The 27,140-nt window shown below is 39.5% G+C and overlaps 1 long non-coding RNA gene across 1 annotated transcript in view; it reads left to right on the forward strand.

Moving 5' to 3' along the window:
- Window positions 1-1,129: 1,129 nt before the first annotated feature.
- Window positions 1,130-27,140, forward strand: part of LOC150067430 (uncharacterized) — a 107,710-nt gene continuing 81,699 nt past the window's right edge. Inside the window, exon 1 of the long non-coding RNA XR_016539630.1 lies at window positions 1,130-1,216. This is a non-coding gene — a long non-coding RNA (uncharacterized LOC150067430). The remainder of the gene's footprint in view (window positions 1,217-27,140) is intronic.

Here is a 27,140-nt window from a genome sequence, read left to right on the forward strand (position 1 = left end):
TCACAATTTGAGATTGGTATGATCACTTTCTCTCTCTTTTTGTGCACTCACAGACAAATCTAATACCACCGGTCACTGTTTTATGACCAAAATATAAACCCCTCATTTCAATCTCTATTGTATTTAAGTCCCTCTGGACCTAGATATACAGTATTGCTCAACAACCATCAACTGTAGATCCATGCATTATAAAAGTTGAAGGATGAACAGAGGACCAGAGATAGAAAAGCAGTGTGAAATACAAGCGGGGAGGTAAGAAAACAGTAATGTAGAAGTATAAGATTAATATAGTAATGAAGGAAAAGGATAGCGTAAGTATAAATGACCTAAGGTGTAGAAAGTTAAAATAGTTGAGTACAAAATTTAGAAAAAATTAGATAAAAGTGATGAAAAGAAGAGTAATAAGAATATGTAGAGAAAAGAGGCAGGTATATATAGGATAGTTCAATGATAAAAATTTATAAAAGTAAAAATAACCAAAAAGAAAAAGAAAAAGGGTGGGGGGAGATCCCACACAACTGTGAGTTCTTAGACAAGAAATATTAGGGTTAAGAACCAACATTAAAAAGCAGGTGACTGTACCCAGTTTGTACACAGTGCTGTCACTGTTTCTAGGAAATGACCACAATGACACAAGGAAAGCAGAAAAAAAAAAGGAAAGAATCATAACATTTAAAAAAAGAAGATGTAGGTAAAATGTCAAAAAAAAAGAAATAAGAACACATAAAAATGCAAATGAAAAAGGGTAGAAAAAAAGGAAAAAAAGAAAGAAAAAATAAAGGATATTCTTCAGTTTGGTTGTTTTTTTTTTTTTTTGTGGGGGGAAACTTGTGTCTCTACTAAATTCGGGATCCAAACCCTTCAAAAAGTCTTTTTTTTCTTGTGATTTGGCTTTGCAGTTTTTCTGATCAGTTTGCTTAATTGGGCAGAAAAAAAAATAAAACGGTGGAGTCACGCGTAGCTTTCTTTACCAGGACAAGTGGCCCCGACTAGGAGGAGGAACTTCCGCTAGTGCTGGGGGTGGACTTCCGGCTAAGCTGCCTCTGGGAAATCCTTTTCCCTTTTGAATGATGGCACTGCCAGCACCACTTCTCAGGCTCCAGTTGGTTTGGCCAGGTCTTTGCCAGCAGTCAAGATGGCGCTGCTCTCGACTGGTAGGGGAGGGGATTCTTCCCAATGCTGTTCTGCTAGCAGAAGTGGAAACTTCTCCACGAAGGTACCCACAAATTGCTGGATTTTCTGGTTCTGTGAAGCTGGCAGGTCCATGCCACGGCCGGGTGAGGGCTGTGGGCTCGGGCAGGCTCTGCTGGTTCTGTCTAGAGCTGGCAGGTCTACACTGCCAAGGAGCGCTGTCTGGTCAGGTTCTGGAGGGAGGCGTTTAGTATGATTTTTTTTTCCAGTTCTGTGCTTAAGCTCAGGGCTTGAGCACTGTCCTTGGACTTTCTCAAGGCTAGAACTCTACCACTTTAGCCTCAGCACCACTTCCAGCTTTTTTCTATGTATGTAGTACTGAGGAATCGAACCTGGGTCTTTGTGTATGCTAGGCAAACACTCTACTACCAGGCCAAACTCCCGGCCTTGTACGATTTATTTTTATTTTTGCTTATATGACAGCAAGGCCAGTGCAGTAGCCAAAGATAGAAACAATACAAGCATTCATGGACTGCTGCATCAATAAACAAAATGTAGTCTGTACATAGAATGAAATAGTACCCAGCCTTGAAAAGGAAGGAAAGTCTGACATAGGTTACATTATGGATGGGACTTGAAGACACATTGAGTAAAATAAAATCAGTGGGGAAAAGTACAAATACTATATGATTTTCCACTTACATATGGTGCTAAATTAGTAAAAGTCAGAGGCATAAAAGTTACAATAGTAGAAGCTGGTGGCTAAGGAGAAGGGAAATGAGAAGTTAGTATTTAATATAGAGAGAGTTTAATTTGAAAAAGATGAGAAGGGCCTTTGAGATGGATATCATGACAGTTCTCTAGCGAATGGCAGCTACTGAGCTGCCCACTTTAAAAAAATGGTTAAAATGGGCCAGGTTCTGGTGGCCCATGCCTGTAGTTCTAGATATTCAGAAAGCTGAGGTCTAAAGGGTCATGATTTGAATCCAGTCCAGGCAGGAAAAGCAAGACTTCTATTTCCAATTAACTGCAAAAAAAAATGTCAGAATTAGAATTATGGCTTAAGTGGTAGGGAGTCAACCTTGAATGGAAAAGCTAAGTACCAGCATGAAAAAAGGGATAATACCAGCCCTAGTACTATCATGAAAAAAAAGGTAAATATATCAATTTTCTATGTACTTTACAATAATTTTTTAAAAGTACAAGAAAGGAAGTTCCTTGCAACTGGAAATCTACCATTACCATTGCTGCTTCTGGGGAAGATGGTGGCGGGGGGGGGGGGGAGAATTTGCCAGAGTCTAGGACCCCACCCATCATGGAACTTTTTATTTGTGGATATCTGTATGTTCCACAGTTAACAGCATCACCTCTTTCTCTGTGACCCTGGAGTACTTGCCCCCAGGTCTCTCACATGTGTTGCTTTTCTTCCACATAATTTCATAACCCAATGAAGTGTGTCTGGACTTAGAGGCCCCTAAGGGAAGATCTGATGACAGTGACATCAATCACAGAGACGAGCTTTGGAGATGGCCTTGGTGGGGAGTATCGCAATCAGAGGGAATCTAGTGGTGCTGGGGAAAAGGCTAGAAGCACTCTCTAGCAGGAAAGAGGAGTATGGAGCTCTGATGGGAACAGGGGCACTCGTCATATTGGAATTTCCAAAGGTTATCTAAGTTTGAGAGCTGGTTGGATCTGACATTCATCCAAACTTCTGCTTGTCTTTCTCCTTTTTTGTTCTTTTTATTATCATAATACTATTGTCATTACTGCATTATCATTATTGATGCACATTGATGGTGTAAATTAATTGTTCACTGTGACATTCCCATATCAAGGATATATCTTTCTGTGATTGTGTCCAATTGCTAAATGCTACCATAGACAAACACTTCTCAAGGAGGGAAGAAATCCACTTCGTTTAGTCAGTACATCAGAGTGTCACAAAAAGTGCCTTAGGTGTGGCTGGTAGCCAGATAGATGGGAGACAGCAGCAATCTCCAGTTCAGAGAAAGAACCCACAGAGCTCCCATTGTTCTGCAGTTCAAGTGCCTTGTTAAATACAGGGACTCCTCGTCTCTCATCTTCCTTGCTCTGTAATCAGCACCTTGCACCATGTACCTGGGAAGGAGAGGATGTTCTGCATTGGAAGTTTATGAGTGCCTGGCAGACACCTGTCAGCACAGCACAGTCTGTACTTTACAACCTGGACATTACCTAGCAAGGCACACTGTGCCTCTGTGGGAAACCTCCCCTGAGCCAGGGAGGCCAGGGTAAGAGAGAAGTTTGTGCTCAAGAGCCGGGACAGTTTGGCTGAGGGAAAGAAGAAAAATGTAGTAAGGAATCCAGAGTTGGATACTGTGACATCTGGGGAAAGTGCAGCTGTGTGGTAGCTCAGGGACGGTGCCCAGGCCCTGAGTTGAAGCCCCAGGATAAGCATACATGTGCATACATGTGTATGTGTGCATATACAGCATGTGTGCACATATGCACACACATCCCAAGACAAGGGAATCAAAGCTCCCTTAACATGTTTGGGCACACACACACACACACACACACACACACACACACACACACTGCTTTCAGGAATAATCTTCATCTATAGATATTCTGAACCTTGACACACACTCCATCCTTAACTTGTGAAAGAATGTTAGTTTAAGTTGCTGATCTGCAAACCTGAAGTTCTGAGCTTGCTCCTTTAGAAGGTACCCACTGTGCCTTTTATGTGTATAGCAATTAATTCCTCAGTGGTGAATTAGACTGCCTTGCATTCAAACCCTTCATTTCTGGTCCTGAGGGGTTGGCTAAGAGGCAGTTCTTTGGAGTGGGGTGTGTGTGAAAGGAAGTTTAGTATATCCAAGAAATCCCTTGAAGTACTGGTTAGGGGTGTCTGGGAACCTAGTACGGTCCTATGGCAGTTCCTTTCCTAGTTGGCTGTGTTCATTCATCCCACGTGTTTCCTCATCTGGCTGGTGAAAGCAGCGCCAGTGTCAGGTTGTGCCTGAGATGAAGTCAGAGCAGCTCCCCACTGACATCTCCATGAGGCTGGGCAGATGCACAGGCAGGGCAGGGCAGCATGACCAGGCAGCCAGCCAGCCTAGTCTGAGTCTGCATGTGTCAGCACAGAGTGCTGTGTGGTGAGGGGTGCGCCAAGTGTGAGTGACAAAGCAACAGGCCAATCTCTCTGGAAAGATGTACTCTGTCATTTATGTGAGCTGGATCCTGCCAGCTACCTACAGGAGAACACACTCCCCACTCTCGACCAGTGGAGACACTGTGAACACAAGTTTTATGATAAGACCTCTCACATGTGACTTTATATTCTACTCACACCATCTGGGCTATGGGTAGTATCTACTCCTTCCTTCCCTCCCTCCCTCCCCTTCTCCTCCTCTTCCTCTCCCTTTCTCTCTTCTTCCCCTGCCCCCACCATCATCATGGGACTCAAATTTAGCACCTGGGTGCTGAGCTCCTGAGCTCTTTCACTCAAGGCTAGTGCTCTACCACTAGAGTCACAGCTCTACTTCTGGTTATCTGGTAGTTAATTGAAGATAAGAGTCTCGTGGACTTTCCTGCCCAGGCTGGCTTTGAATCACAATCCTCAGATATCAGCCTCCTGAGTGGCTAGGACTACAAGCGCTTGCCACCAGCACCCAGCCTACCCTTTCTTTCTACCAGTGAGAAATGGTATTCAGCAAAGTCTGGGCACTTGCTTGAAGTTACCCAGAAAACTTTGGACCCTTGAAATATCTTCAACCATCACTTCTTTCTGTTTGGTTTTTCTTCTAAAATGGTAGGGCAGTAGCCTTGAGCTGAAGAGCTCAGGGACAGCACCCAGGCTGACCCACAAAACAAAAAAGAAAAAAAAGTGTTTGTTGTGTTAATATATGATTATTCCTGTGTGTAATACATGATTATTCCTGTGTTAATATATGATTATTCCTATTGCATTAATATGAATTAATTGCATTAATTGATCATCAGTCAAAGCACAAATGTGTATCAAATTCTCATACTGGCATTTGATAGGCCTGGACTGAGAATACTGCTTAGCCTAGTATTAGATTCAGTAGCCATTCAACAAATTTTCACTGAATATTTACCGTCTTCCATTACACTGCTGTGAAAAGGCAAATGTGGTGAGTAAAGTAAGTGAATTTTCTCTAAAGGGCAATAGGAAGCAATGGAGTAGTGACATGCTCCACTTAGTTTCTTGGGACTCTTTGTTGGCAAGTGTGCTGTAGTCAACAGGCAGTGGAACGTGTCCAGGTTAGAGAGGGTGGCCCCAGTGACCACCAAGGAAGAGAAATGGATGCATTTGGAAGTATTTGAGAGCCAGAAGAGATAGCTTTTAGATTTGTTTTGGACATAATGGTAAGAATAGGAGAGAAGGCAGGACACCCCTTAGTTTCTGGCTCCTGAATACTGAGTACCACTCACTGTGGTGTTAAGCACTGAGCCTCAATAAAGTGATGTCAGGTGTCTGTAAGGCTGTATCTGGCTATTTTCTGTTGGTGAGTAACTGAAAGCACTACAGGGATGATGGCATTTAAAGCACTCTCAGATTTGAGTACTAGTCTCCTCAACAAAAGCAGGGGGTATGTGTGGAAAGCCATATTCAGCAGAAGGGTTGGAATAGAGCAAGTGAGATATATGTGCTATGACTCACACTTAGGGAAAGGGGTGTATCCCAGTTTGATTGAAGGGTAGATTGGGGTGAGTGTTGCAGAAGTGTTGAATTCTTACCACTTTTGAGCTAGAGATCAAGACAGGTTTTGAAGCAGGGAATATACTCCCACAGTTAGATTGTGTATGAGTAAGATTTCTCTTGATGGGTTAGATAACAGGCAAACGAATTCAAGACAAAGCTAGAGAAGGAATAATTAGGAGATTTAACAATTTAAAGCAGGGTTGTCAAGGACCTATGAACACAAATAATTGTAGCTCATCGCCCCATACTTCCTCTGTTATGAGTGCGTTACACATTGACAAATTGAACCCTGTCTACAAGGTCAGTTTCATTTACTGTTCCCATTCTAGGGTTTAGGAAACTATGACAAGATGAAGTTAAATAATTTGCCACAGTCAGACACCACTTAGTAAAAAGTAGTCCAGCGATTCATGTTCCAACAGTCTGGCAACAGCTAAGAATGAACTGTGGCCCAAGTGAAGAGATGACATTGGGTTGGAGGATGGCCCTATGTGGTGACTCAGTAGATAGAAGGTGATGACAATGGAGAAGAGTCAGAGAGCCTCTAAAATCTCCACTTGGGTACCCTATACTGAAGGCAGTATAGGTATATCTTTGGTGTGTGCCATCTACAAAGCGGCAACCTAGAAGAGCCCTCTTGTCTCTGTGTGTCATAGGCAAGTCCCTTGTGATTCTGTTTGATCTGGATAGCCTTGTGGGGTTTTCCCAAGCAGGGTTGGCACACATGTGTGTCATCCAAAAACATCACTGAATGTCATGGGGATCCTGATTTTCCCTTCTGACCTCCCAGGGGTAGTATGAGAAATAAATGATAAGGAGATACACAGCCTGGTAAATCAGGAAGCCAGAGCACTCAGAGCTGAAGTTCTCACGTTATCTCTGGTCCCTAATAGGAAATCGGCCAATGTCACTAAGTCTCAGTGTCTCCAATGAGAAGGAAAATAGAAGTCATTCTGGATTGCTGCAAAAGAAGCAAAGATCATTGTTGTATGGGTACACTTTAGAAATGGCTGGGTATTGCCAGTGAGAAGATGGGCTTGATGCCATCCAGGAAAAGAAGTTTTATTAACAGACATATCCATGCATAACTGTTAAAAATAAAAACCCAATCTATTCACCCAAGTTTGCATAGTGTTACAAAACCACTAATCTTTCTACTGTGGCAGGGTCTGTGATGTTCTCAGCTTTGAATCTCTTTCAGTTCCCAGCCAGATGAACCATTCAATTCACAAGATTATATTTTTAAGCCCTAAGATGGGCATAGAATTGAATAACTGGGAAACACTTCCAGGCCCCAGTGACATTTCATTCAAGTCAGGGAGGCAGATAATACACAACCAAATAACCTATCTCATTTCAGCGTGCCTTAAATATTACTGTGACAAACATAAGCAGGATGGCATGGAATGAGTAACAGCTACTTTGATGGCTGATCAGCACAAGGAGGAAACCTTGAGAAAAGAAACCGCTCAGGGGGAGGACATTCTAGGCATAGAGAAGGCTGGTGCTGGAGATTGTAACACTGGCCTTTCTTAGCTGAGAAACAAGAAGGCCTGTGTCTCTATAGTACTATGGACATGAGAGACAATAAAACCAATGAGCTGAAGTATGTATAAGGAGCAGACCACAAACATGTAGTGTAGTTTGATTCTGTTATAGGTTCAAAAGAAGCCATTTTAGGTTTTAAAGAGGAAGATGACATTCAAGTCAAGCTTGTCCCAGAGTTCTCCTGCTGCAGGATGGAGATCAGAATGAGATGGGCAAGAACAGGCAGGACAAACACAGATAGGAGGCAGGGAAGGGGAAAGGTAGAGAGAAGTTTAGGATGTTTGGAGACACCTATATGTGAGTAATGGGAGAAAAAGAGAAGAGGGAGGAGAAGAGGAGAGAAGCAAATGGAAGAAAGGAGAAGAGAAGAGAAGAAAGAACAGGAAAAGAGTTTTTGCCAGGAATCAAACTTGAGTCAAACTTTGCACTGAAGATTCCCATGGATCTTGTTATCCGGTCAACATGAACCTTGTATATTTGCCCATATCCAAAAATAGTTCACTTATCAAAATGAGCAAGTCCTCGTTAACGTAACACCATTGAAAATACTGAGAACTACAGATAGACCAAAGATATCAGAAAAGTTGAAAGGTAAGAATAGAAAGAAGGTCTCTTTTCTTTTGCTCTGTCCTATCACTAAGACTCTGTTGATGGCTTCTCTATCCCAATAGTTCCCCTTTTCTGTTAGTTGGGCAGTGAGAAATAAATAGAAGAGCCATAGGATGCTAACTCATTTCAGTCCTGGCTGTAATTTCTCTTTTCATGTCTTTGTGGGCTTGTCTTGCCATTTGGGGCATTGAGCAGATGGGGAAAGGATAGTGAAAGAGGTGGGAATAAAAGTCATAATCCACAGGAAAGAGACAAGGATGCCATGGAGACTACATCTTTTGCTCCTTCCCAACTTCACGTCTGGGCTGAGGGTCATTTCCACGTCCACTGAGGGTGACCAAGTTGAAAGGGAGACATATACCCAGAAAGAAAGCTTGCTTACATAAGGACACCAGCATCTCATCCCTAACAGTCTCGCAGCTCTGCCCCAAGTTCACCCTGAAGCAAGAAAGTAGGCTTACTGAAGCATTTATTTCAAGGTTTCATAATCTCTTTTTTGACGGCAGCTGGTGGTACAAAGTATAAGAGTCAACTGGATCTGATTATGTAACAGATGGTTCTGTTTTCAAATTTTCTCCAAGTGTTCAGATGTTTTGTTTTCCTCCCCCCCACACACACTAAATTCATATTTCCCATCTGATGTGACCCCCACCCCTGGGGGCTCAGTTTGCATCTGGGTTATAGTTTGTAAGATCTTTCTCTCCCTTTTAAAATCTTCCAGTAGAAAGAGAATTCCCAAACAACTGAGCATCCACAGGGCCTGGACAATAACTGCACATGAATATAAGAGTGCATCTTGCCAGAGGTGGACTCCATTTGCTCTACTTGGAAAAGCCTCAAAATGCAGTTTCAATGACCCTGAGCTTGAACAACATGTTCCTTTCCTTGGGCACCACATGTCAGCACATCAAAATTCTGAGTAGCAAATTAAAACTCCTTGAGTAGAGAATAAAGGCACTAAATAACTGTGTCACTGGCCCATTATGCATCTTGTTGTGTCACCTCACTCCTCCGTTGGATTTTTCATCCATTATTTCCAGGTTCTTTTCCCACAGCTGTGCATTTAATGTCTCTTTCCCACCCCTCCACTATTCTTTCTCTCTCCATTCTACTTGCCTTTGCTTCCAGCTGCACAATCACTCCAGCATGGCCTTTCAAGTGTTCATCTTTCTACCAGAATTATGGAATTTATTTTATAACAAAAATGTTCTTTATAAATTTCCATTTTTCCATTTGCCTCCTCTGTAGTTTTCCAAGCACCTGTTCTTTGGAAATTCCTTTGATAGAGTTTGCCTTCTCTTTTTTTAAATGCAAGATCCCAGTGCACACAGGAGAGAGAGGAAAGGCCAGGGAAGGTGGATCAGACTCTGGAGGGTGGGTGGTGCTATCGGAGAATGTGCTGGTCAGGAGACCAATGCTGACCTATCCTATGGCAGGCATACCAACAGCAATGGTTCCCCTTAAAGAAAAGATGGTCAGGGATCCCTGAAACTGTAAAACAATGGAGCTGGAACCCTCTAGAAGCAGCAGCTTCTCTATTGATGAGCTGAAAGGCTGTTGATGCCTTGTATTTGACATCCATTGTGTCATCTGATGGGATTTATTGTAGTGACTCCTAAGATGGTTACTGCCATTTCCCCTAAGACCATTGTAAGAAAATGAACCACTCCATGGCCTCTACTGGTTCTACTTGTATCCATATTTAGTAAGATCAGCTACAGGAATTGTGGGGCCTGGATGATGATTAGGAATTTTAGGACATTTACTGTAGAACACTAACCCAACCATGGAGCCCTCTCAAAGTCAGTGTTGATGTGGCTGCACCTGTTGCTTTCCTATAAGCCTCGCTCAAATGCTGCAGCTATCATGTGACTTTGGGGGGACTTCCAGAGAAGGTTATGTCCACTTGGAAAGGCTTGTTTTTCTCAGGAAGAGGTTGCCTCAAATGTCAAATGATTTACAAAACTACACTATATATATAATGTAAAAATATATATTCTATCAATGTATGTTTATATATTATGTATACATATGTATTATATGTAACATGTATTATATACTATAAATATGTATGAGTATCTAGTATATATATTATAGAAGTATATATTATGTATTACATATTTATGTATTTGTATTTAATAATATATTATATATATGTATGTGTGTGTGTGTGTATCTTAAGCTTTCTTATCTTAGTTTTGATCTCTGAGGTCTAGATGTCCAAGAACCTACGTGGTATCCCAGGAAGTACCTTTACATGGTGGTGGTTTCAGTATGATGTGAACCATCTAAAGGCAGACACAAAGTTCGGGGGCTGTGATCATAAAATCTGGGTAGTATTTCAAATTTTCTGATTTTTTTTGTGTTATCCAGCAGTTTATTCCTGCATTATTTCAGTTTATTTCTGTGTTAAGATAGAAGAGAGAGAAAGTGTTATTCAGAAGAATTATACTTATGTATCATACCAAGATAGCTGCCAGTGGCTCATGCCTGTGATCCTAGCTTCTCAGGAGGCTGAGATCTGGGGATTGTGGTTCAGAGCTAGCCCAGCCAGGAAAGCATGTGAAACTTTCATCTCCAATTAATCACCAACAAATCTAGAAGTAGAGCTATGGCTCAAATTGTAGGATGCTAGCCTTGAACAAAAAAGAAAGAAGAAAGAAAAAAAGAAAGAAAGAAAGAAAGAAAGAAAGAAAGAAAGAAAGAAAGAAAGAAAGAAAGAAAGAAAGCGAAAGAAAAGAAAGAAAGCTCAGGGACAGTGCCCAGTCCCTGAGTTCAAGCTACAGGAGTAGCACATACACACAAAGAAATCCACCATACCAATATGGAAGAAGTTCTGTATGAATTTCTAGTGGAGAAAGAATAAAATCCAATGGATGCAATGAAGTAACAGATTGTTGATTTACTGTTGTGCAATAGGATAAGTTCTAGAAGGCAAGGGACTTATACTGGTGATAGAGGTGGCACAAGAGAACATCTAAGATTTCCCCTAGAGTGAAGAGATCAGGAAGATTCTGGCTTGCAACAACATTTTCTTCTTTTTTGTTATTTCTGAATCTTTAGTAAATATTGTTTAAACATTCCAGCTTGGCCTCTGTACAGACCATGAACAGGCTGCTCATAGTTCTCTACTTGGGGCAGATGTGAATGAAGGAGAAAGGGCTTCAGCCTGACTCAGTTGTGACACTGTTCTTCGTGAGAGATTTCATGAGTTGGTGAACTTGGGGGACAAATACCATGTTTATGAGATCTCAACTCCCTGCCTACATATCAACAGTTTCTCCACTGCCATCCCTCAAATATTTTAGAGTTTTATTTTGCTTAAGACAACACAAAACCTCACAGCAACTAGTGTTTTTTGATCTACTGTTTAGAATGTATCTGTTTTACATATTTATAGGTTGGTAGCCACACTCCTGGGCAGATATACTTCAGAGTCAAGAATTTAATAAATCCTAAACATACCATGGTACATGTCTGTGGAAACTCCCTTCTAAAAATAGAAATGCTGTTACTATTCTTATTTTAAAAAGTTGATAAATTGAGTAAAAGGGCAAGTTAGTCATTAAAGTTTAAAAAATCATGTTGTATCTTCATATTTACCCAGTTATGTTCCCTGAGTTCATAGTCTTACCACATTTAATGTGAGCTTTATTGATAGCTTCTTCAATCTACTTAAGATATTTTGGGGATCTGCATGAATAGGATACTGAATGTACGGAAAATTATCTTCCCTAATAAGATATTGTCTAAGAAAGTCATGTCAATAAGCATTGTCTGGATGCAAGAAATGGACACAAGAAACAGTTGAAATATAAGGAGAAATTTTATAGACTTCCAGCAACAGGAAATGAGTAATCATTGTCTTCACTTATTTTCTGTTGCTATAGCAAAATACCACAGGTTGGGAAATGTATAAACATTGGATGTTTACTTGGCTCATGGTTTTGGAGGCTTGGTAATCTGAGAATATGGGGCTGGTATCTGGGGAGGGCCTTTGTGCTGTGTTATGTCAGAAAAAAATTTAGGTAGAACTTACCCATTGGACTAGCAGTTCAGAACTCTCTCACACTATAACTAAAGCACTGATAACTGAGCCATTCACAATGGCAGAGACCTCATTGTCTAATCAACTCTTAATATGGCAATTAAATTTCAACATGTGTTTTGTGGGGGATGGCCAGTTTGTTAGAGTCATTGACATTGAAGAGTCCCAACCTAAAACACGTCCATGAAATCTGACCATTTCTCATTCAGTTAGGTGGTAATAATCTTTCAAGTTGCCACCTTGTCCACTCCCCCTCCCTGCTGCTCCTTTAGTATTCTTCTCTCAGTTACCGGCATGTGTCCATAATGGTTTGAGGTTGACAACACTGTATGTTACCCATAGGAGAGGTTCAGAAATCATGAATTCATAGGAAGACCTGCATGTGATGATGGATGATGTAGTCAGAAGTTCTGTCCCTTACTGGTAGAGGAACTTAAGCAGTTACTGAGGGACATAGCTCAGGAGATGCCAAAGGAAGGCCAATATTGTCTGGCTGAGATTGAGGGGATAAATAAGTTGGAGAGGATAGAATTTTTCATTTTATGTATTTATTTTTTTGTACTTTGAGTTTTCAAAAGGGACTTTATTTGGGGCTTAGCATTTGGGCTTTCATTTCACTGGGAATTGTATAATTACAGGGAATGTATGTTATGTAACTTGGGGGAAAATCTTCATTGTATTAGTTGGGTTCATTGTATAACCTCTGGCAAGCTGTTCTGGACTGTGTGGCTAAGCATAAGTGGAAGTGGGAAGTAGAAAAGAGAGTGAATCTTTGCTCTCTACGGAAATTACCCTTGGAAGTAATAAGTATCATTTTCCAATTTAGAGATCTGGGGGGCAGCAGCTGAATGGCCCACCCCAAAGATCCCGAGACCCAAGTTAACAGTGACAGCTATGAGGAAGGGAGAGTGGCCTACTGTATTTACCCCATTGCTCAGAACTGAAGGATTCCTGAGATGTGTAACTTTCAGTACCAAAAGCATGACACTCCTCAGTACACCCTGGTAAAGTGAGGTGTCAAAAGAAAGAGCAGAGTAACTGATGCAGGGCTGAGATCTTCCCCCTAGGTGGTGATAGGGAAGAAGATGTGGAGGCAACAGCCCTATTTGATTGCTCTTGCATCCTCAGTTATTGGTAAGCTCTTGCTTCCTTGCAGCATGAACTATCTGTGTCATTGGATTCTTTTTTATTTTTCTTTTGAAATTTTTAATTGTAAAGGTGATGTACAGAGTGGTTACAGTTACATAAGTAAGATAATGAGTACATTTATTTTCTAACAGTATTACCCCTCCCTTGTTTTCTTCTACGTTCTCTCCCCCAACTCTTTTCTTCCCCAAGCTGTAAAGTTCATGTCCAGCATAGTATTTAGTTAATGTCACTGTTGCATTGATTTTGTTCTGAATTCTTATACAGCATTTGCTTTAAAGCAGGGATAAAACAGAATCTGCCAGTTCTCCTAAGACTTGGACTTAAAAATTCTAAAACAATGCTTTTATCATACTCTCTTGGTCAGCTTGACAAACCCAATGCTATCCTGAATTCTGACATCATTTTGTAAATGATGAGGCATAAAGAAATATAAAATATTTGTTATAAGGTATATTATTTGCAACACTTACCTACTCTGAGATAAGTCAGTGAATTACGTTTTAGAGGAAGAGATACATGCATAAATATGTAAATGCAAGATAGCATGATAGATATGTGTATATTCACACGCCTACATATCAGTACTCAAGAATGTGTAAGATAAATATTATGTAAGTTATCTAGAAGTTACTAGTGCTTTTTCTCTATTTGGGGGTGATATAAAATCATCAGACTTCAAAGATGGTGTAAAGAATTGTTTGTAATTGCATTTTGTTGTTGGGGTGACATATAGAGGGGTTATAGTTACATTCATTAGGTAGTGTGTACATTACTTCTTGAAAATTGATACCCCTTCTCATATGTTTTTCTCCCACTTGGTGTAAGGAACTTGAATCATGAATAGGAGTATACATGGCATAGAGGAAGGGTAAGGATATAGTAAGCACAGATAAAACACTTAAGGATTTTAGAAATTTAAGAGTTCATGGTTTGCATTGTATAGTACAAAAACAAAGGAGCCCTGAGAGAAATAAACAACATTTGATGACTCTGCTGACTATGCTATACAATTGGTTTGAAGGACTGATTTAATCACATTGATCTTGTTGTTTTAAAATGCTTTTCAATGTTTTAATATGTAGAATTAAGTGACAAAAGTAAGGAACATGGATGAATATTTCCTGTTTCTCAGGGCTCTGTTCTGTATAACATACAGAAATTAATACCAGAAAAACTGATTAGAAAGTTTATACTTCTCATTTTAGAGCCAAAACAAAACCCATGAGACACAGAGAAGGCAAATGAATCACTCAATAGCACCTAATTGGCAAAAGGTTACACTTAAATTTAAACCTAGACAGTCTGTCCCCTTAACTACTATACTTTGTTGCTACCTTCAACTTTTAAGAAAGATTATTTAGTGTTCCTACTGCTTAAACTACTGCAAAAATTCAAGTGAATGTTGTAATATCCTTAAAATAAATAAATGGCAGCAGGAATGAAGAGAAGAGACACAGAAGAATCCTAGAGTTTCTAAGGAAATCAAGGCGGTATGACTTAGATAACAGTTGGATCTGGACAGAAAACAAAGAAAGATTGACTTATACTTCAAAGTTTCTGGTTTGGGTAGGATTGGGAATGATGGTGATGTTGTCACGAACAAGAAACTGGAGAGGATAGTTTGGTTTGGAGGGAAAGACAGAGTTCAGTTTTGACACTTGGATCCTGAAAGGCTCACAGGATAGCTGACCAGAGTTGTGCGTGGGAGACAGTTGGAAGGTGGGTCAATTCAACAGAAAGGCATTCACACAGAAAGAATGGTCTCTCATACCAAATGTGTTAGGAAGGTCGAGTAAGGTAAGGTGTGTTGAGCTGTAAAGACAGAGGTCATCCTGACCCTAACAAGAACAGAGTAAGTGGAGAGGTGGCTGGAGGCCAGCCTGCCATGGGTGATGAAAGGAGGAAATGAAATCAGTAAGGGGTGGCCTGGATTTCCAAGAACTTGCCCTGGAACTCAGAGAGAAAAAGAGCAAAAACTACAAGCAGATTTAGAGAAGACAGGAGATGTGATGTTGCATAGTAGAGTCTACTTTCTCTGTTTCTCTTTCTCTGTGTCTTTCCCCCTACTCTCCCTCTTTCTTGATTTCTGACAACAAGAATCAGACAAGAGGCAAAAGCTCAAGATTTAGGAGGAAAGGACACTATCAGTAAATTGAATTGCCTGAGTGTACAAAAGGGAAGACAGACTGAAGGACAGGTAGAAGGACTTTTAAAACAAGAGACAGATGTTAGCGATGAATACATCTGTGGTTCCATAATGGGGGAATAGTTTAAATTTTCATAATCTCCCTATAAAATACCATTGCAAGCCATTTGTCTATGGGAGGGGGGCTAAGGAACCAATAACAAGATAAAGGGATTTGGGCAAACACTTCAGTGAACAGAGAGTTCATTATGTACAGAGATCCTGGTGCATAAAAATAATGGTAAATCAGTCAATAATAAGTAGGCTATATTCCTTTAAAAATCATCTATATAAAGCCAATACTCCATGAATATTATGTTATTACAATGCACATATAAGTTCCTCCTTTGATTCAGGTAATAAATACTAATTAGTTATCTACTGTGGAGGAAAAGGCCCAATGCTGTTTTGCACAAATAAAAAGGAAAAGGGACTATGTGTCCCAGGCAACTTGAATTCTTCCTCTTTAGGGCTTTCAGAATAAATAGTATACCATTAGCTACCATGTATTTTTTTTTGGGGGGGGGGACAGACCTGGGGCTTGAACCATCCTTGCACACTTGTTCCTCAAGACTAGTGGTCTGCCACATGAGCCACAGTACCACTTTTGGCTTCTTCTGTGTATGTGGTACGGAGGAATTGAACCGAGGGCTTTGTGAATGCTAGACAAGCACTCTACCACTAGGCTATCCTTCCTGCCCCCCTTAGCTTTTTCTAGCTCTTCTTTCCCAGCTCCTTAAAATGCTAGGAAATAATCTGAAATCCATGATAGGTGTCAGGGATCTCTGACACTCATCTTCACCCTTTTCTTTACAGTGGCTTCCAATTCTATTACTAACTCAGATCATTACTCTGGCCACTAGAAAACATGAATCCTTACAGGCCTACTGGTTCTCAATCTGTAGTGCCCAGTCCAGAGCATCACTATCTTGTTTGAAATGCAGATCCTTAGGTATCAAGCAAAAACGCTTGGGAAGATCCTAGCACTCGGACTTTTCCATCCGATGAACAGGGGAGTTGATGCTGGTTGTGGTCTACGTAGCCCCCAATTCCCTTGAAACTCCTCTGAAAAGATGCCTGCTGGGGCTGCTGCCTTCCTGGAGCTTTCCAGAGCTTTCACCTCTCTGTTGGGCTGGAAGAGCATTCAGGGAAAAAGGAGTTTGGGCTTCTTTCTCCTTGTGGTATTTGGCTATGTTGAACTAGCTCAGCCCTTGCGGGATGAAGGAGTGTATAAGTGAAAAATAGTGGAATGAAACCTCAGAACACGTTATGACCTTCAAGAAAGTTTGGTTTGGATAGGGTTCTAGAAATGATCTGAGTTTTTTTTGGTTGCAGAATATTTTCTTTTCCAGAATGCATTTTGAACTTCTTCAGGGAGCTGTTCGTGGCCTCTGAGGCGTGTGAGGCCCTGCGGGCTTTGCATCAGCCCTGCCGTATGTCTTTGGGTTAAGGAAGAATAATGCTTAGAAGTTATTATATGAATGTCACATTCCAGGAACTGGGCTAGAGTTCTACACCCATCACTGCATGTAATTTTCATGAGACTTGAGAAGGAAGCTGTTGTCATGTGCACTGCAAGATGAAGAACCTGCAAGGTTTTGTCCAGGACTTTAAGGGGATGGCAGTGTGAGACCTGAACATGAGTAAATGTGTTCTGAGGTATAGGTTCCAAACGGGGATGAAATACTTTTCTCTCTCTTCCATCTTTCCCCATTCCTTCCTATTTTCTCCTTTCTTTCTTTTCTCCTCATTATCTTCACTCTCTCATAGCAGCTGTTTCCATTCCATTTTGTGTTACTTGGGAACATTATTATCTGTTTCAGTCAACTGTATGTCCTTTACTTACTTTCTCCTTTTCCTTCTTCTCTCCTTTTACATAATGCTCATTTTACCTAGTAATCATTCCTTGTTTCTTCTGTTCTCTAATTGTCATTCATTTTGCCCAACTGTTATTCCTCTGTCATTATTCTCACTGTTCTCCATGCTATGAGACTTTCAAAGGCTCATCTTCCTGGCCACCTCTTCCCAGGCTTCGCTCAGACTTATATGACAACCCTCTCTGGATCATCATTATTCAAACTCTCGGGTGCATTTTAGAATTGATGGACGCAGAGTCTCATGCCAAAGCAGAGACTGAAAGGACAAGCTCCTGGAGAGACATCCAGAAGTTGCTAACTCTCCAATGCCAGTTGGCTTGAAGCCAAAAGAACTTGAACATGGCCCAAACTTCCCACACATGTTGCCTCCTGCGGTCCCAGTAAAGGTCACTTCAGTCTCCCCAGTAGACAATTCGTCAGGCCAATGTGGGAGAATACAAAAGAAGATTCATGGATCTTATTGTCCAGAAAAGGGCTAATACTCAGAGAAAGAATGGAGCCTTTGAACCTTAGGTGCACATCTCTCTCCCTACTTACAGAAGGCCAGATTATAGCCAAGTTGCTTAATCTTTTTGAATTCTAGTTTCTTTATTTGTAAAATACATTTGTCCCTCTTATCCCTCCGGTTCCTAGACATTGGTCCCAGGATCTGCCCCTCCATCCGCTCAGCATATATCAAACCCACAGATGCTTATATGTTATATAAAATAGCATAGCATCTACTTAATACCTATGCACATCCTCCTGCATACATTAAATCATCTCTAGACTCTTTATGACACCGAATGCAATACAAAGATTGCCTCTGGCACCATGTTGTTGAGGGAACGTGACAAGAGTTGTGCCTCTTGTCATGAGACGAAAGTTGCCTCACTACCTATACTCCCTCTCATTTTCTCTCCCTTCTATGCTCAAGTATCTCAGAAGTAACTCAGTCTCATGTATATTTACTGTCTCCTTCTGTGATTCCCTACAACAGTTGCTATATAATCCCTACAACACATCCTAGGGCAAGTTCTTAAGACATTTCCAATCTAGGATAATTTCTCTGAAAAGAATCATTTACTCTCTTCTGCAGAAGAAAAAAAATAGTTCTTTATCATGTTCTGAATGAGGGAACTGATTAGCATGGAAGTGAATACTCTAACTACCAGTGGATGTGATCTATTCATTGAGTGTTACGCTTTATGGGTAAGAGGAATGCTGAGCTTATGGAAATAAGTTTCAAAAAACACTGACTATGTTATAGCCATGACATTGGCCACATAGAACATGGGATGAGAAAAGCCACAGCAAATGGTTTGCCATATCTTGATGAGTAGAGAGCACACTCAAGAGTCCTGCCAGACATGGTAGAGGACCTAGAAACATTAACAGATAATACAGATGCCACCATAGAAATGGAAATATGAACTTGGAATCTCAAGTCTGTCATGTTCAGGTTAACTGAAGTTGTGGAATCTCTTCAAGCCTCACCTGCCTCCTTCTAAGAAATGTTGAAAGATGGAAAACCATGTACAAAGCCCTTATGTGGGAAACCATTGAGCCTAAGTTCCTTTGAGTCTGGCTTACTTCACTTAATATGATTTTTTCTTAGTCTTTCCATTTCCTTACAAATGGGGCAATGTCATTCTTTCTGACAGCAGCATAGAATTCCATTGTGTATAAATACCACATCTTGTTGATTTACTCATCAACTGAGGGACATCTAGGTTGGTTCCATAACTTTGCTATGGTAAATAGTGCTGCAATGAACATTGTTGTGCTAGTGGATTTAGTATGTCTTTGTTTCTGGATGATTGGGTAAATGCCAAGTAGTGGAATTGCTGGATCATAGGGGAGCTCTATGTTTAGTCTTTTGAGGCACTGCCATACTGCTTTCCATAGTGGTTGAACGAGTTTGCACTCCCACCAACAGTATAATAGTGTTCCCTCCTGGCCATATCCCCTCCAGCATCTGTTCTCATTAGATTTCTTGATCCTGGCCATTCTAACTGGAGTGAGGTGGAATCTTAGAGTTGATTTGATATGCATTTCTTTTATGGCCAGGGATGTCGAGCATTTCTTCATGTGTCTATAGACCATTCTTATTTCTTCTTCAGAGAAGATTCTCTAATTCTTTGTCAGTAGAAACCTTGGGCTCTCCTAGCATAGATTTACAATAGAACAAAATATAGATTCACAAGGCCATATAGAATGACGCTAAATGAAAGGACCTCCAGGATATAGAAACAAAAGCCATATAATGAGTGATTATTGTCGTTAATGTACTATGTTATCTCTCCTCTCTTTTGCTGTCCCTTGGCTATCTCATTTTGTTACAGAATTTCTCCTGGTTATCTGGTATATTGTATATATGCGTATTTGGTTATTTGAAGTCGGATAGGGAAGGGAGGAAAAAGATGAGGGGCTGGAGTGAGGGGAGGGAAATGGGGACCAAGACACGAGAAAGGGTATCAATGTATGTGAAGTAATACACATACAAATATAATGTAACCCTTCTATTAATTACAATAAAAATATATGAAAAAACAAAGCCCTTATGTGTTGTAATCACTGCAGAAGGGGCATTTGTTTAATTAATTTCAACTTATTCATCACCAGTGGAACCTTCCATTGCTCTTCCCCTCATTCCATCATATCAAGTTTAGTAGCACACTCTTCTCTGCTTCCTAGGCTCCCTGCTACCTAGGCTAAGTCCCACTTTTAATAAAGACTATCGAAATGGCCCAGAGTGGCTCAGTTTCATGTCCAGAGCACTCTGAAAGTGAGGGATGCCTCAAGTTCACCTTTTCACCTGAGCCTCTGCTACTCACAGCAGGATGCTCTATGTGTAGTGGGCACTTGTCAAATATTTGTTCAGCTTCAGGTTCTGAAGGGAACAGTCCTAGGTAACAACATACATTACTGCTGAGAAATGAAAAAAGAGAAATTGCATACATCTGAAAAGGCAAAATAAATTATCTAAATGATGTGTATAATCTTATTTAAGTGTGTGAAATCTAGTATCAATGTGATATATATATATATATATTTCACCCGCACACACACACACACACACACACTTTTGACCCAACATCATGATGAAACTCACTTATTAAAGAAGACATTAACAATAACAAAAAAATGTGAAAGTAGCTTTTTCCTAGTGTCAAGCTGAAATGATTGAGTGGGAAAGAAAAGGCTCCTGACTCTTGTAGAAAAGTCTTTGAGGACTTAGAAAAAAATCATATTAAGTGAAGTAAGCCAGAATCAAAGAAACATAAGCTCAATGGTTTCCATCATTTATCATAATCAGTAGAAACCTTGGGCTCTCCTAGCAGAGATTTACAATAGAACAAAATCTAGATACATAAGGCCACATAGTATGATGCTAAATGACAGGACCTCCAGGATATAGAAGCAAAAGCCATATAATGAGTGATTGTTGTCCTTACTGTACTATGTTATCTCTCCTCTCTTTTGCTGTCCCTTGGCTATCTCATATTGTTACAGAATTTCACCTTGTTATCTGATATATTGTATATATGCATATCTGGTTATTTGAAATCGGATAGGGAAGGGGGGAAAACAAGATGAAGGGTGGGGTGGGGAAGGGAAATGGGGACCAAGACAAGAGAAAGGGTATCAATGTATGTGGAGTAATATACCATCTATCTGGTGAATATAATGTAACCCTTCTATTAATTACCATAAAAATATATGGGAAAGAAAAAAGAAAAGTCTTTGAGGGATGGCACATAAAAACCTAGTGTTCTTGAAAATGTCTGTTTCAATCTGAAATGAAACTGAACTTCCTGAACCACTATTGGAAAAAAACAAGACTTGGAGGGTTTTCCTGACTTTGCTCTTTACTGTGTCAGCATCTGGAAGAGAAACAAAGAATAATTAACAATGAGAAGAAACCAACTCTATGAGCCACCAGTAGATGTGGTGATAGGGGAGACAGAAAGGCTAATGATTCTAACTTTGTAATTGCGTTGTCTGAAGAATTATGGAATTACCTAGAACTTAAGCTCTTTTCTTTGTTTTTCATTTGATCTCTAGCCAAGTAACTACTGTAGAATAATTTAATATTCTCTAAGTCATCAATAATGAGGCTTGAAAAGTGATAGTTAAGTGCACTTGAAATTTTGAGATCATTAATAATATCTCTTGTGAGTGTCTTAACTCTAGTTAATAACTTCCTTGTGACTTTTTTCAAATAGATTTTCCTGAGGATGCTAATTTCCAAAGGTTTATGAATGTCCTTCCCCATGAGCCAATGACAGAAATAGCCATTTTGCTGTGGTATGTTTTGAGGTTTTGCCCTTACTTCTAAGAAAAAAGGCGATAATTGTACAAACCAACTAGTCATCTGTATTTGGCATCAAAATTTAACTTAAAACCTGAAGTAATATTTTCTAAAAAGGATAGTTTTGTGTAATTTTCATGATAATAGCATGCCAACACCAACTCTTCTAAAATGGCAACCTGTTATTTTACAAGTTATGTAAGTCTAATAGAGGAGAAAAAAAATCCTCTTGCTGCCTCTCTCCTTGAAAAGAGTTTCTTAGAATTTTTCCTGACTAATACAAGATCACGTCAGTGTGCTTCTTTCTCATCTTCTGTAGCTCACACAACACATCCAATCCAAACCCACTTCAATCCCAGAGCCAACCCCAGGTCCTAGAGTGAACTGAATTTGTATTTGCTTTGGGGTGGGAAGGAAAAATTTGAGATAGAGTGGTCAGCAACATTCAGAATTGGGAGTTTAAGAGAAAGTGAGAGAATGAGAGAGAGAAATGCTTTATGTATCAAATCATATTCACAGGAATGTAGTTCGCTTGGGCTTAGTATAGAGAAAGGAATCTACACATTTGCTGAGTGAATGTTGAAGACAGTTGCTGATAATGGATACATGCATGGTTAAGAAGGGGAATTCAATTTTCTTCAAATTTTAGACCCTCTCCTTTTTTTCTCTGTTTTCTTTCACTTCTTTCTATTTTTCAAATTACATGAATTACTGGGGGTTAAAAGACTACTGGACTGGGGCTGGGAGTTTGGCCTAGTGGTAGAGTGCTTACCTAGCATACACAAAGACAAGGTTTCGATTCCTTGGTAAAAAAAAAAAAAAAGCCAGAAATGGTGCTGTGGCTCAAGTGGTGGAGCTCCAGCCCTGAGAAAGTCGAAGGACAGTGCTCAGGCCCTGAGTTCAAGCCCAGGACTGGCAAAAAATTTTTTAAAAGACTATTGGACCCATAAATAAGGAAGATCTCTTTATGAAAACTATGTGTTGTCAGTTCTTTGAAATGTTTTCTTCATAAAATGGAGAGGAAAGAAAGAATGAGAGAGATACGCAGGGAGACAAAGAGGCAGAGATTTTTATCCATGATACCTAAATTACCTTAACTATATATTGACTTCATTTTACATGTGCAACAAAAAGTTAGGTTAATAGTCAATCCTTTTCTGTGCTTTATAGTCTCCCAGGGAGACAGCTTATTTGTAAAAAGAGGTCTGATTGTGCAAATGAGCAAATGTGGTTGTGGATGGTGACAAGGTACCCACATAGCTGAGCTCGCCGGTCCGGAGTTGGGAAGAATTTCACTCCTCATTTTATTAAATGGACCACTCATCTTTATTTGACACCATTTCAATAATTATTTGTGATATTTGATTCCTTGTTTTTATTTACACGTCAGAATTTACAGTCCAGACTAATACATACATCCATACATACGTGTGTGTGTGTGTGTGTGTGTGTGTGTGTGTGTGTGTGTGTGTGTGGCCTGGAATGACTGCAATTATGGGTTTTGCTCCTCTTGGCTCCCTTGATTTTCAACTCACCATCTCTAAATATTCCAGCTCTTCTCATCATCTCATTTGTGAAATTCTCTTTTCTCTGACTCAGACAGGGGAATCCTGATATCCTTACTTGTTTTAGACTGGTTGCCTTTTCCTTTTATGTTTTCTTGGGGTGACTAATTTCACTCTTATTTTTTTTCATATATTTTTTATTGTAATTGATAGACGTGTTACATTATATTCACCAGATAGATGGTGCATTACCTCACAAACATTGATATCCTTTCTCATGTCTTGGTCCCCATTTCCCTCCCACCACTCCCTCCCCTCATCTTGATTTACTCCCTTCCCTATCCTATTTTAAATAACCAAATAAGCATATATACAATATATCAGATAACAAGGTGAAATACTGTAACAATATGAGATAACCAAGGGACAGCAAAAGAGAGGAGAGATAACATAGTACAGTAAGGGCAACAAACACTCATTATATGGCTTTTGTTTCTATATCCTGGAGGTCCTTTCATTTAGCGTCATACTATGTGGCCTATGTATCTAGATTTTGTTCTATTGTAAATCTCTGCTAGGAGAGTCCAAGGTTTCTACTGATTATGACAAATGAGGGAAACCACTGAGCCTATGTTCCTTTGATTCTGGCTTACTTCACTTAATATGATTTTTTCTAAGTCTTTCCATTTCCTTACAAATGGGACAATGGCATTCTTCCTGACAGCAGCATAGAATTCCATTGTGTATAAATAACACGTCTTGTTGATCCACTCATCAACTGAGGGCCGGGAAGGTTCCATATCTTTGCTATGGTAAATAGTGCTGCAATGAACATTGTTGTGCTAGTGGATTTAGTATGTCCTTGTTTCTGGACAATTGGGAAAATGCCAAGTAATGGAATTGCTGGGTCATAGGGGAGCTCTTTGTTTAGTCTTTTGAGGAGCCACCATACCTCTTTCCATAGTGGTTGAATGAGTTTGTACTCCTACCAACAGTGTAGTAGTGATCCCTCCTGGCCACATCCCCTCCAGCATCTGTTGTTATTAGATTTCTTGATCCTTGCCATTCTAACTGGAGTGAGGTGGAATCTTAGCGTTGTTTTGACTTGAATTTCTTTTATAGTCAGAGTTGTTGAGCATTTCTTCATGTGTCTATAGATGATTATTTCTTCTTCAGATAAGACTCTCTTTAATTCTTTGGCCCATCTTTTAATGGAATGGTTGTTTCTTTGGAGATTAATTTTGGAGTGATTCAATTTTTTGAGCTGTTGAAATATTTTAGATATGAGGCCTTTGTCCGTTGTGTGGTTAGTGAAGATCTTCTCCCAGATTGTAAGCTTTCTAGTTAGGTTGCTAGCTATGTCCTTTGCCATACAGAAGCTCTGCAGTTTAATGCAGTCCCACTTATCCAGACTTTCTTTGATTTTTTGTGTTTCTGGATCCTTATTAAGAAAGTTTTGACCTGTGCCAAGAAGACCTAGTATATCTCCTCTTCCTTCTTATGAAGTTTACTCTAATTTTTTTAACCTAGAATTTTTGTATCTTGGCTTTATAAAACTCTGGTCTTCCCTGATCATCAGACTTACATGTTCAACTGCTTGCTCAAGAGGCAATTTTGTAATTAAAATTGCATGGGCTATGTGCTTGTAGCCTATGAAATTTTCAAGGATTTACCAGTGCCAGGAAGATCTAAATAAAGGAATAATGAAATCAAAATACAAAAGCAATTCTGTGAAAGCAAAATTAAATAAGTATTTTGTGAAACAAAACATTGTCAGTTTCATTACCAAAGTATATTATTACTCAAGGAAGTTCAGTTTGCAGAAAATTAAGAAAACCATGACTAATTGAAAATTGACATGAACTGCAAATTCAAAAAAGTCAAAATTATGAAAAAAATCTCTAAAAGTTGTACTGCAAAAGTTATATTTAATGTGGGATGTGGGTTAAATTTGATATGAAGTAGGATGAGTTTTCCAGAAGCAAGAATGATGAGCCTTTGAAGGTCTTACAAATTGCCTGGCTACTTGTAGTATCTACATCTGGATATTCCATATGAATCTAACCATTGGCATGTCTAAGGCAAATTCATTTTCTTTCTCTGTTCTTTCTAATTTTAGTTGGCATTGCCCATTCATGAAGCTGAAAATCATCCTTGGCTTCTTGATCTTGTCCAAGACACTTTATTTTCCTCTTTAATCAATTGCTACAGGTCATTAGACTTTCATGTAACTATGTGATAAATCCATCCATCTTTTTTATACTGCTGTTGGTTAAATCCTGGCCAATTCTTACTTTGACCTTTGCGATATTCTTAAGTAGTTTTCTCTGAAACAATTTTGTCTCTTCTTTCCTTACCATCATCTTAAAATTTCAACTAGGTCCTGTTGCTCTTGCTGTGAAGTGCTCTGGAGGCTTGATCATAATTAGGAGGGGAAATATGAGTTCCTAGTCATGGTTCACAAAGCCTTACTCTTACCTGTCTCTTCATCTTCATATCTTATCCCTTCCTTCTTGCTAATTGGCAGCTCACTCTATTTGCTTTCTAGGCTGTGCCATAATTTGTCTTGCCTTTAGATTATTTATTCATAACAATCTACCTATCTGGAATGATCCATCCTCTTAATTTCTAGATACCCATTAAGATTCAATTCAATTGTTATTTGTTTAAAGAAGCCACCAGAGCATCTCATACCTGGATGGACTACTATATCCTGTAGCATCTGGTCCCTTTCTCAATCACAGACTCCTCACACTGTAATATAACAGCCTGACCACATGTTCTTCTTGCCAATCTATCAGGTGGTCACTGAATGGCATAGGTGTCCTTATTCTTGTCCTAAAATTCCTATTATATTCTGTAAAACAGGAATCAGGCTTTTACTAAGGGATGTCAAATTAACTACACTGGGAACTCAAGTCTTGACTATAGTACTCAGGTAGAATTCAGACATATCCAGCCACAGGATCTATCTTATAAAGAATGTGACTTAGATTCAATTAAGAATGAACCTAGGTGATCTTTGGAGCAAGATCACAATGAGTTTCCACTTTAACACATGGCCTAGGAGACTATGTGGTTGATGTCAATGTCTAATTGTGTCTAGTTCTCACATCCATGAGAAAATATACTCACTCCCATTTTTTTTTTTTTCTGAAGTAAATGTGCCCTCATGGTCTGTCTTTAAGTTTTCTACATCAAAGGTGGGACAGTTGTTTTTCTTCTTAACTCTATGATAATAGAGCAGTATCATAATTAACATATCTGTTATCTGTCACCAAATCAATCTAAATGTTAGGGAGTTGAAATGCTAGGTCTATGGGAAAGAAGGCTGCAACTCAGCTCCAATATCACCAGTGAGGAAACACAAGCATGGTATTTTTGAAACTATTTTATTAGCATATATCAGTTATACAATTGTTTCATTATGACATTCCCATATTTGCTTACAGTTTATCTTTATTAGACTCACTTCCTCTACTATCTCCCTGATTAATCTCCCTCTTTTAAATAAATTGCAGCAGGTTTCTTTGTTCTGTTTTCACACCTGAACTACAGTCCTTCAGCCATTTTCATTCTCACGGTTTACTCTTCTCCCTCTCAGTCTACTCTACAAAAGAATAGGAAGGAACATCTCACATTCCTGTCAATTATTTTTTAAGTGTATATTAATTATCCAAAGTGGTTTAACCTTGGTATTATACAATGTATATGTTGAATTTTAATCAGATTAATTCCCTTGACTGCTCTCTCTTTTTCCATCCCTCTACCTGGTTATGTTTGATAGATTCCACAGAGTTTTTTAAACCTCTTCATCTACAGATGCAATGAATCTTTATGTCATTCACCTTTTATCATTTTCTTTTCCTCTCTTCTTCTCCCTAAGAGTTTCAGATAGTCTCATAACAATAAACCCTCTTTTTTTCTCTCTCTAACAAAGCATATAAAGCACATATCTATCTATGAATATGATTACATTTTAGGTCTAGCTTCCACATATGAGAGAAAAACATGAACATGTGATCATTGCCTTTCTGAACCTGGAATATAATACTTAATTAACATGACGATCTCCATTTA

Source organism: Megascapheus bottae, chromosome 2, assembly GCF_031878675.1.
Source record: "Megascapheus bottae isolate mThoBot1 chromosome 2, mThoBot2.hap1, whole genome shotgun sequence".
Classification (NCBI taxonomy): domain Eukaryota; kingdom Metazoa; phylum Chordata; class Mammalia; order Rodentia; family Geomyidae; genus Megascapheus; species Megascapheus bottae.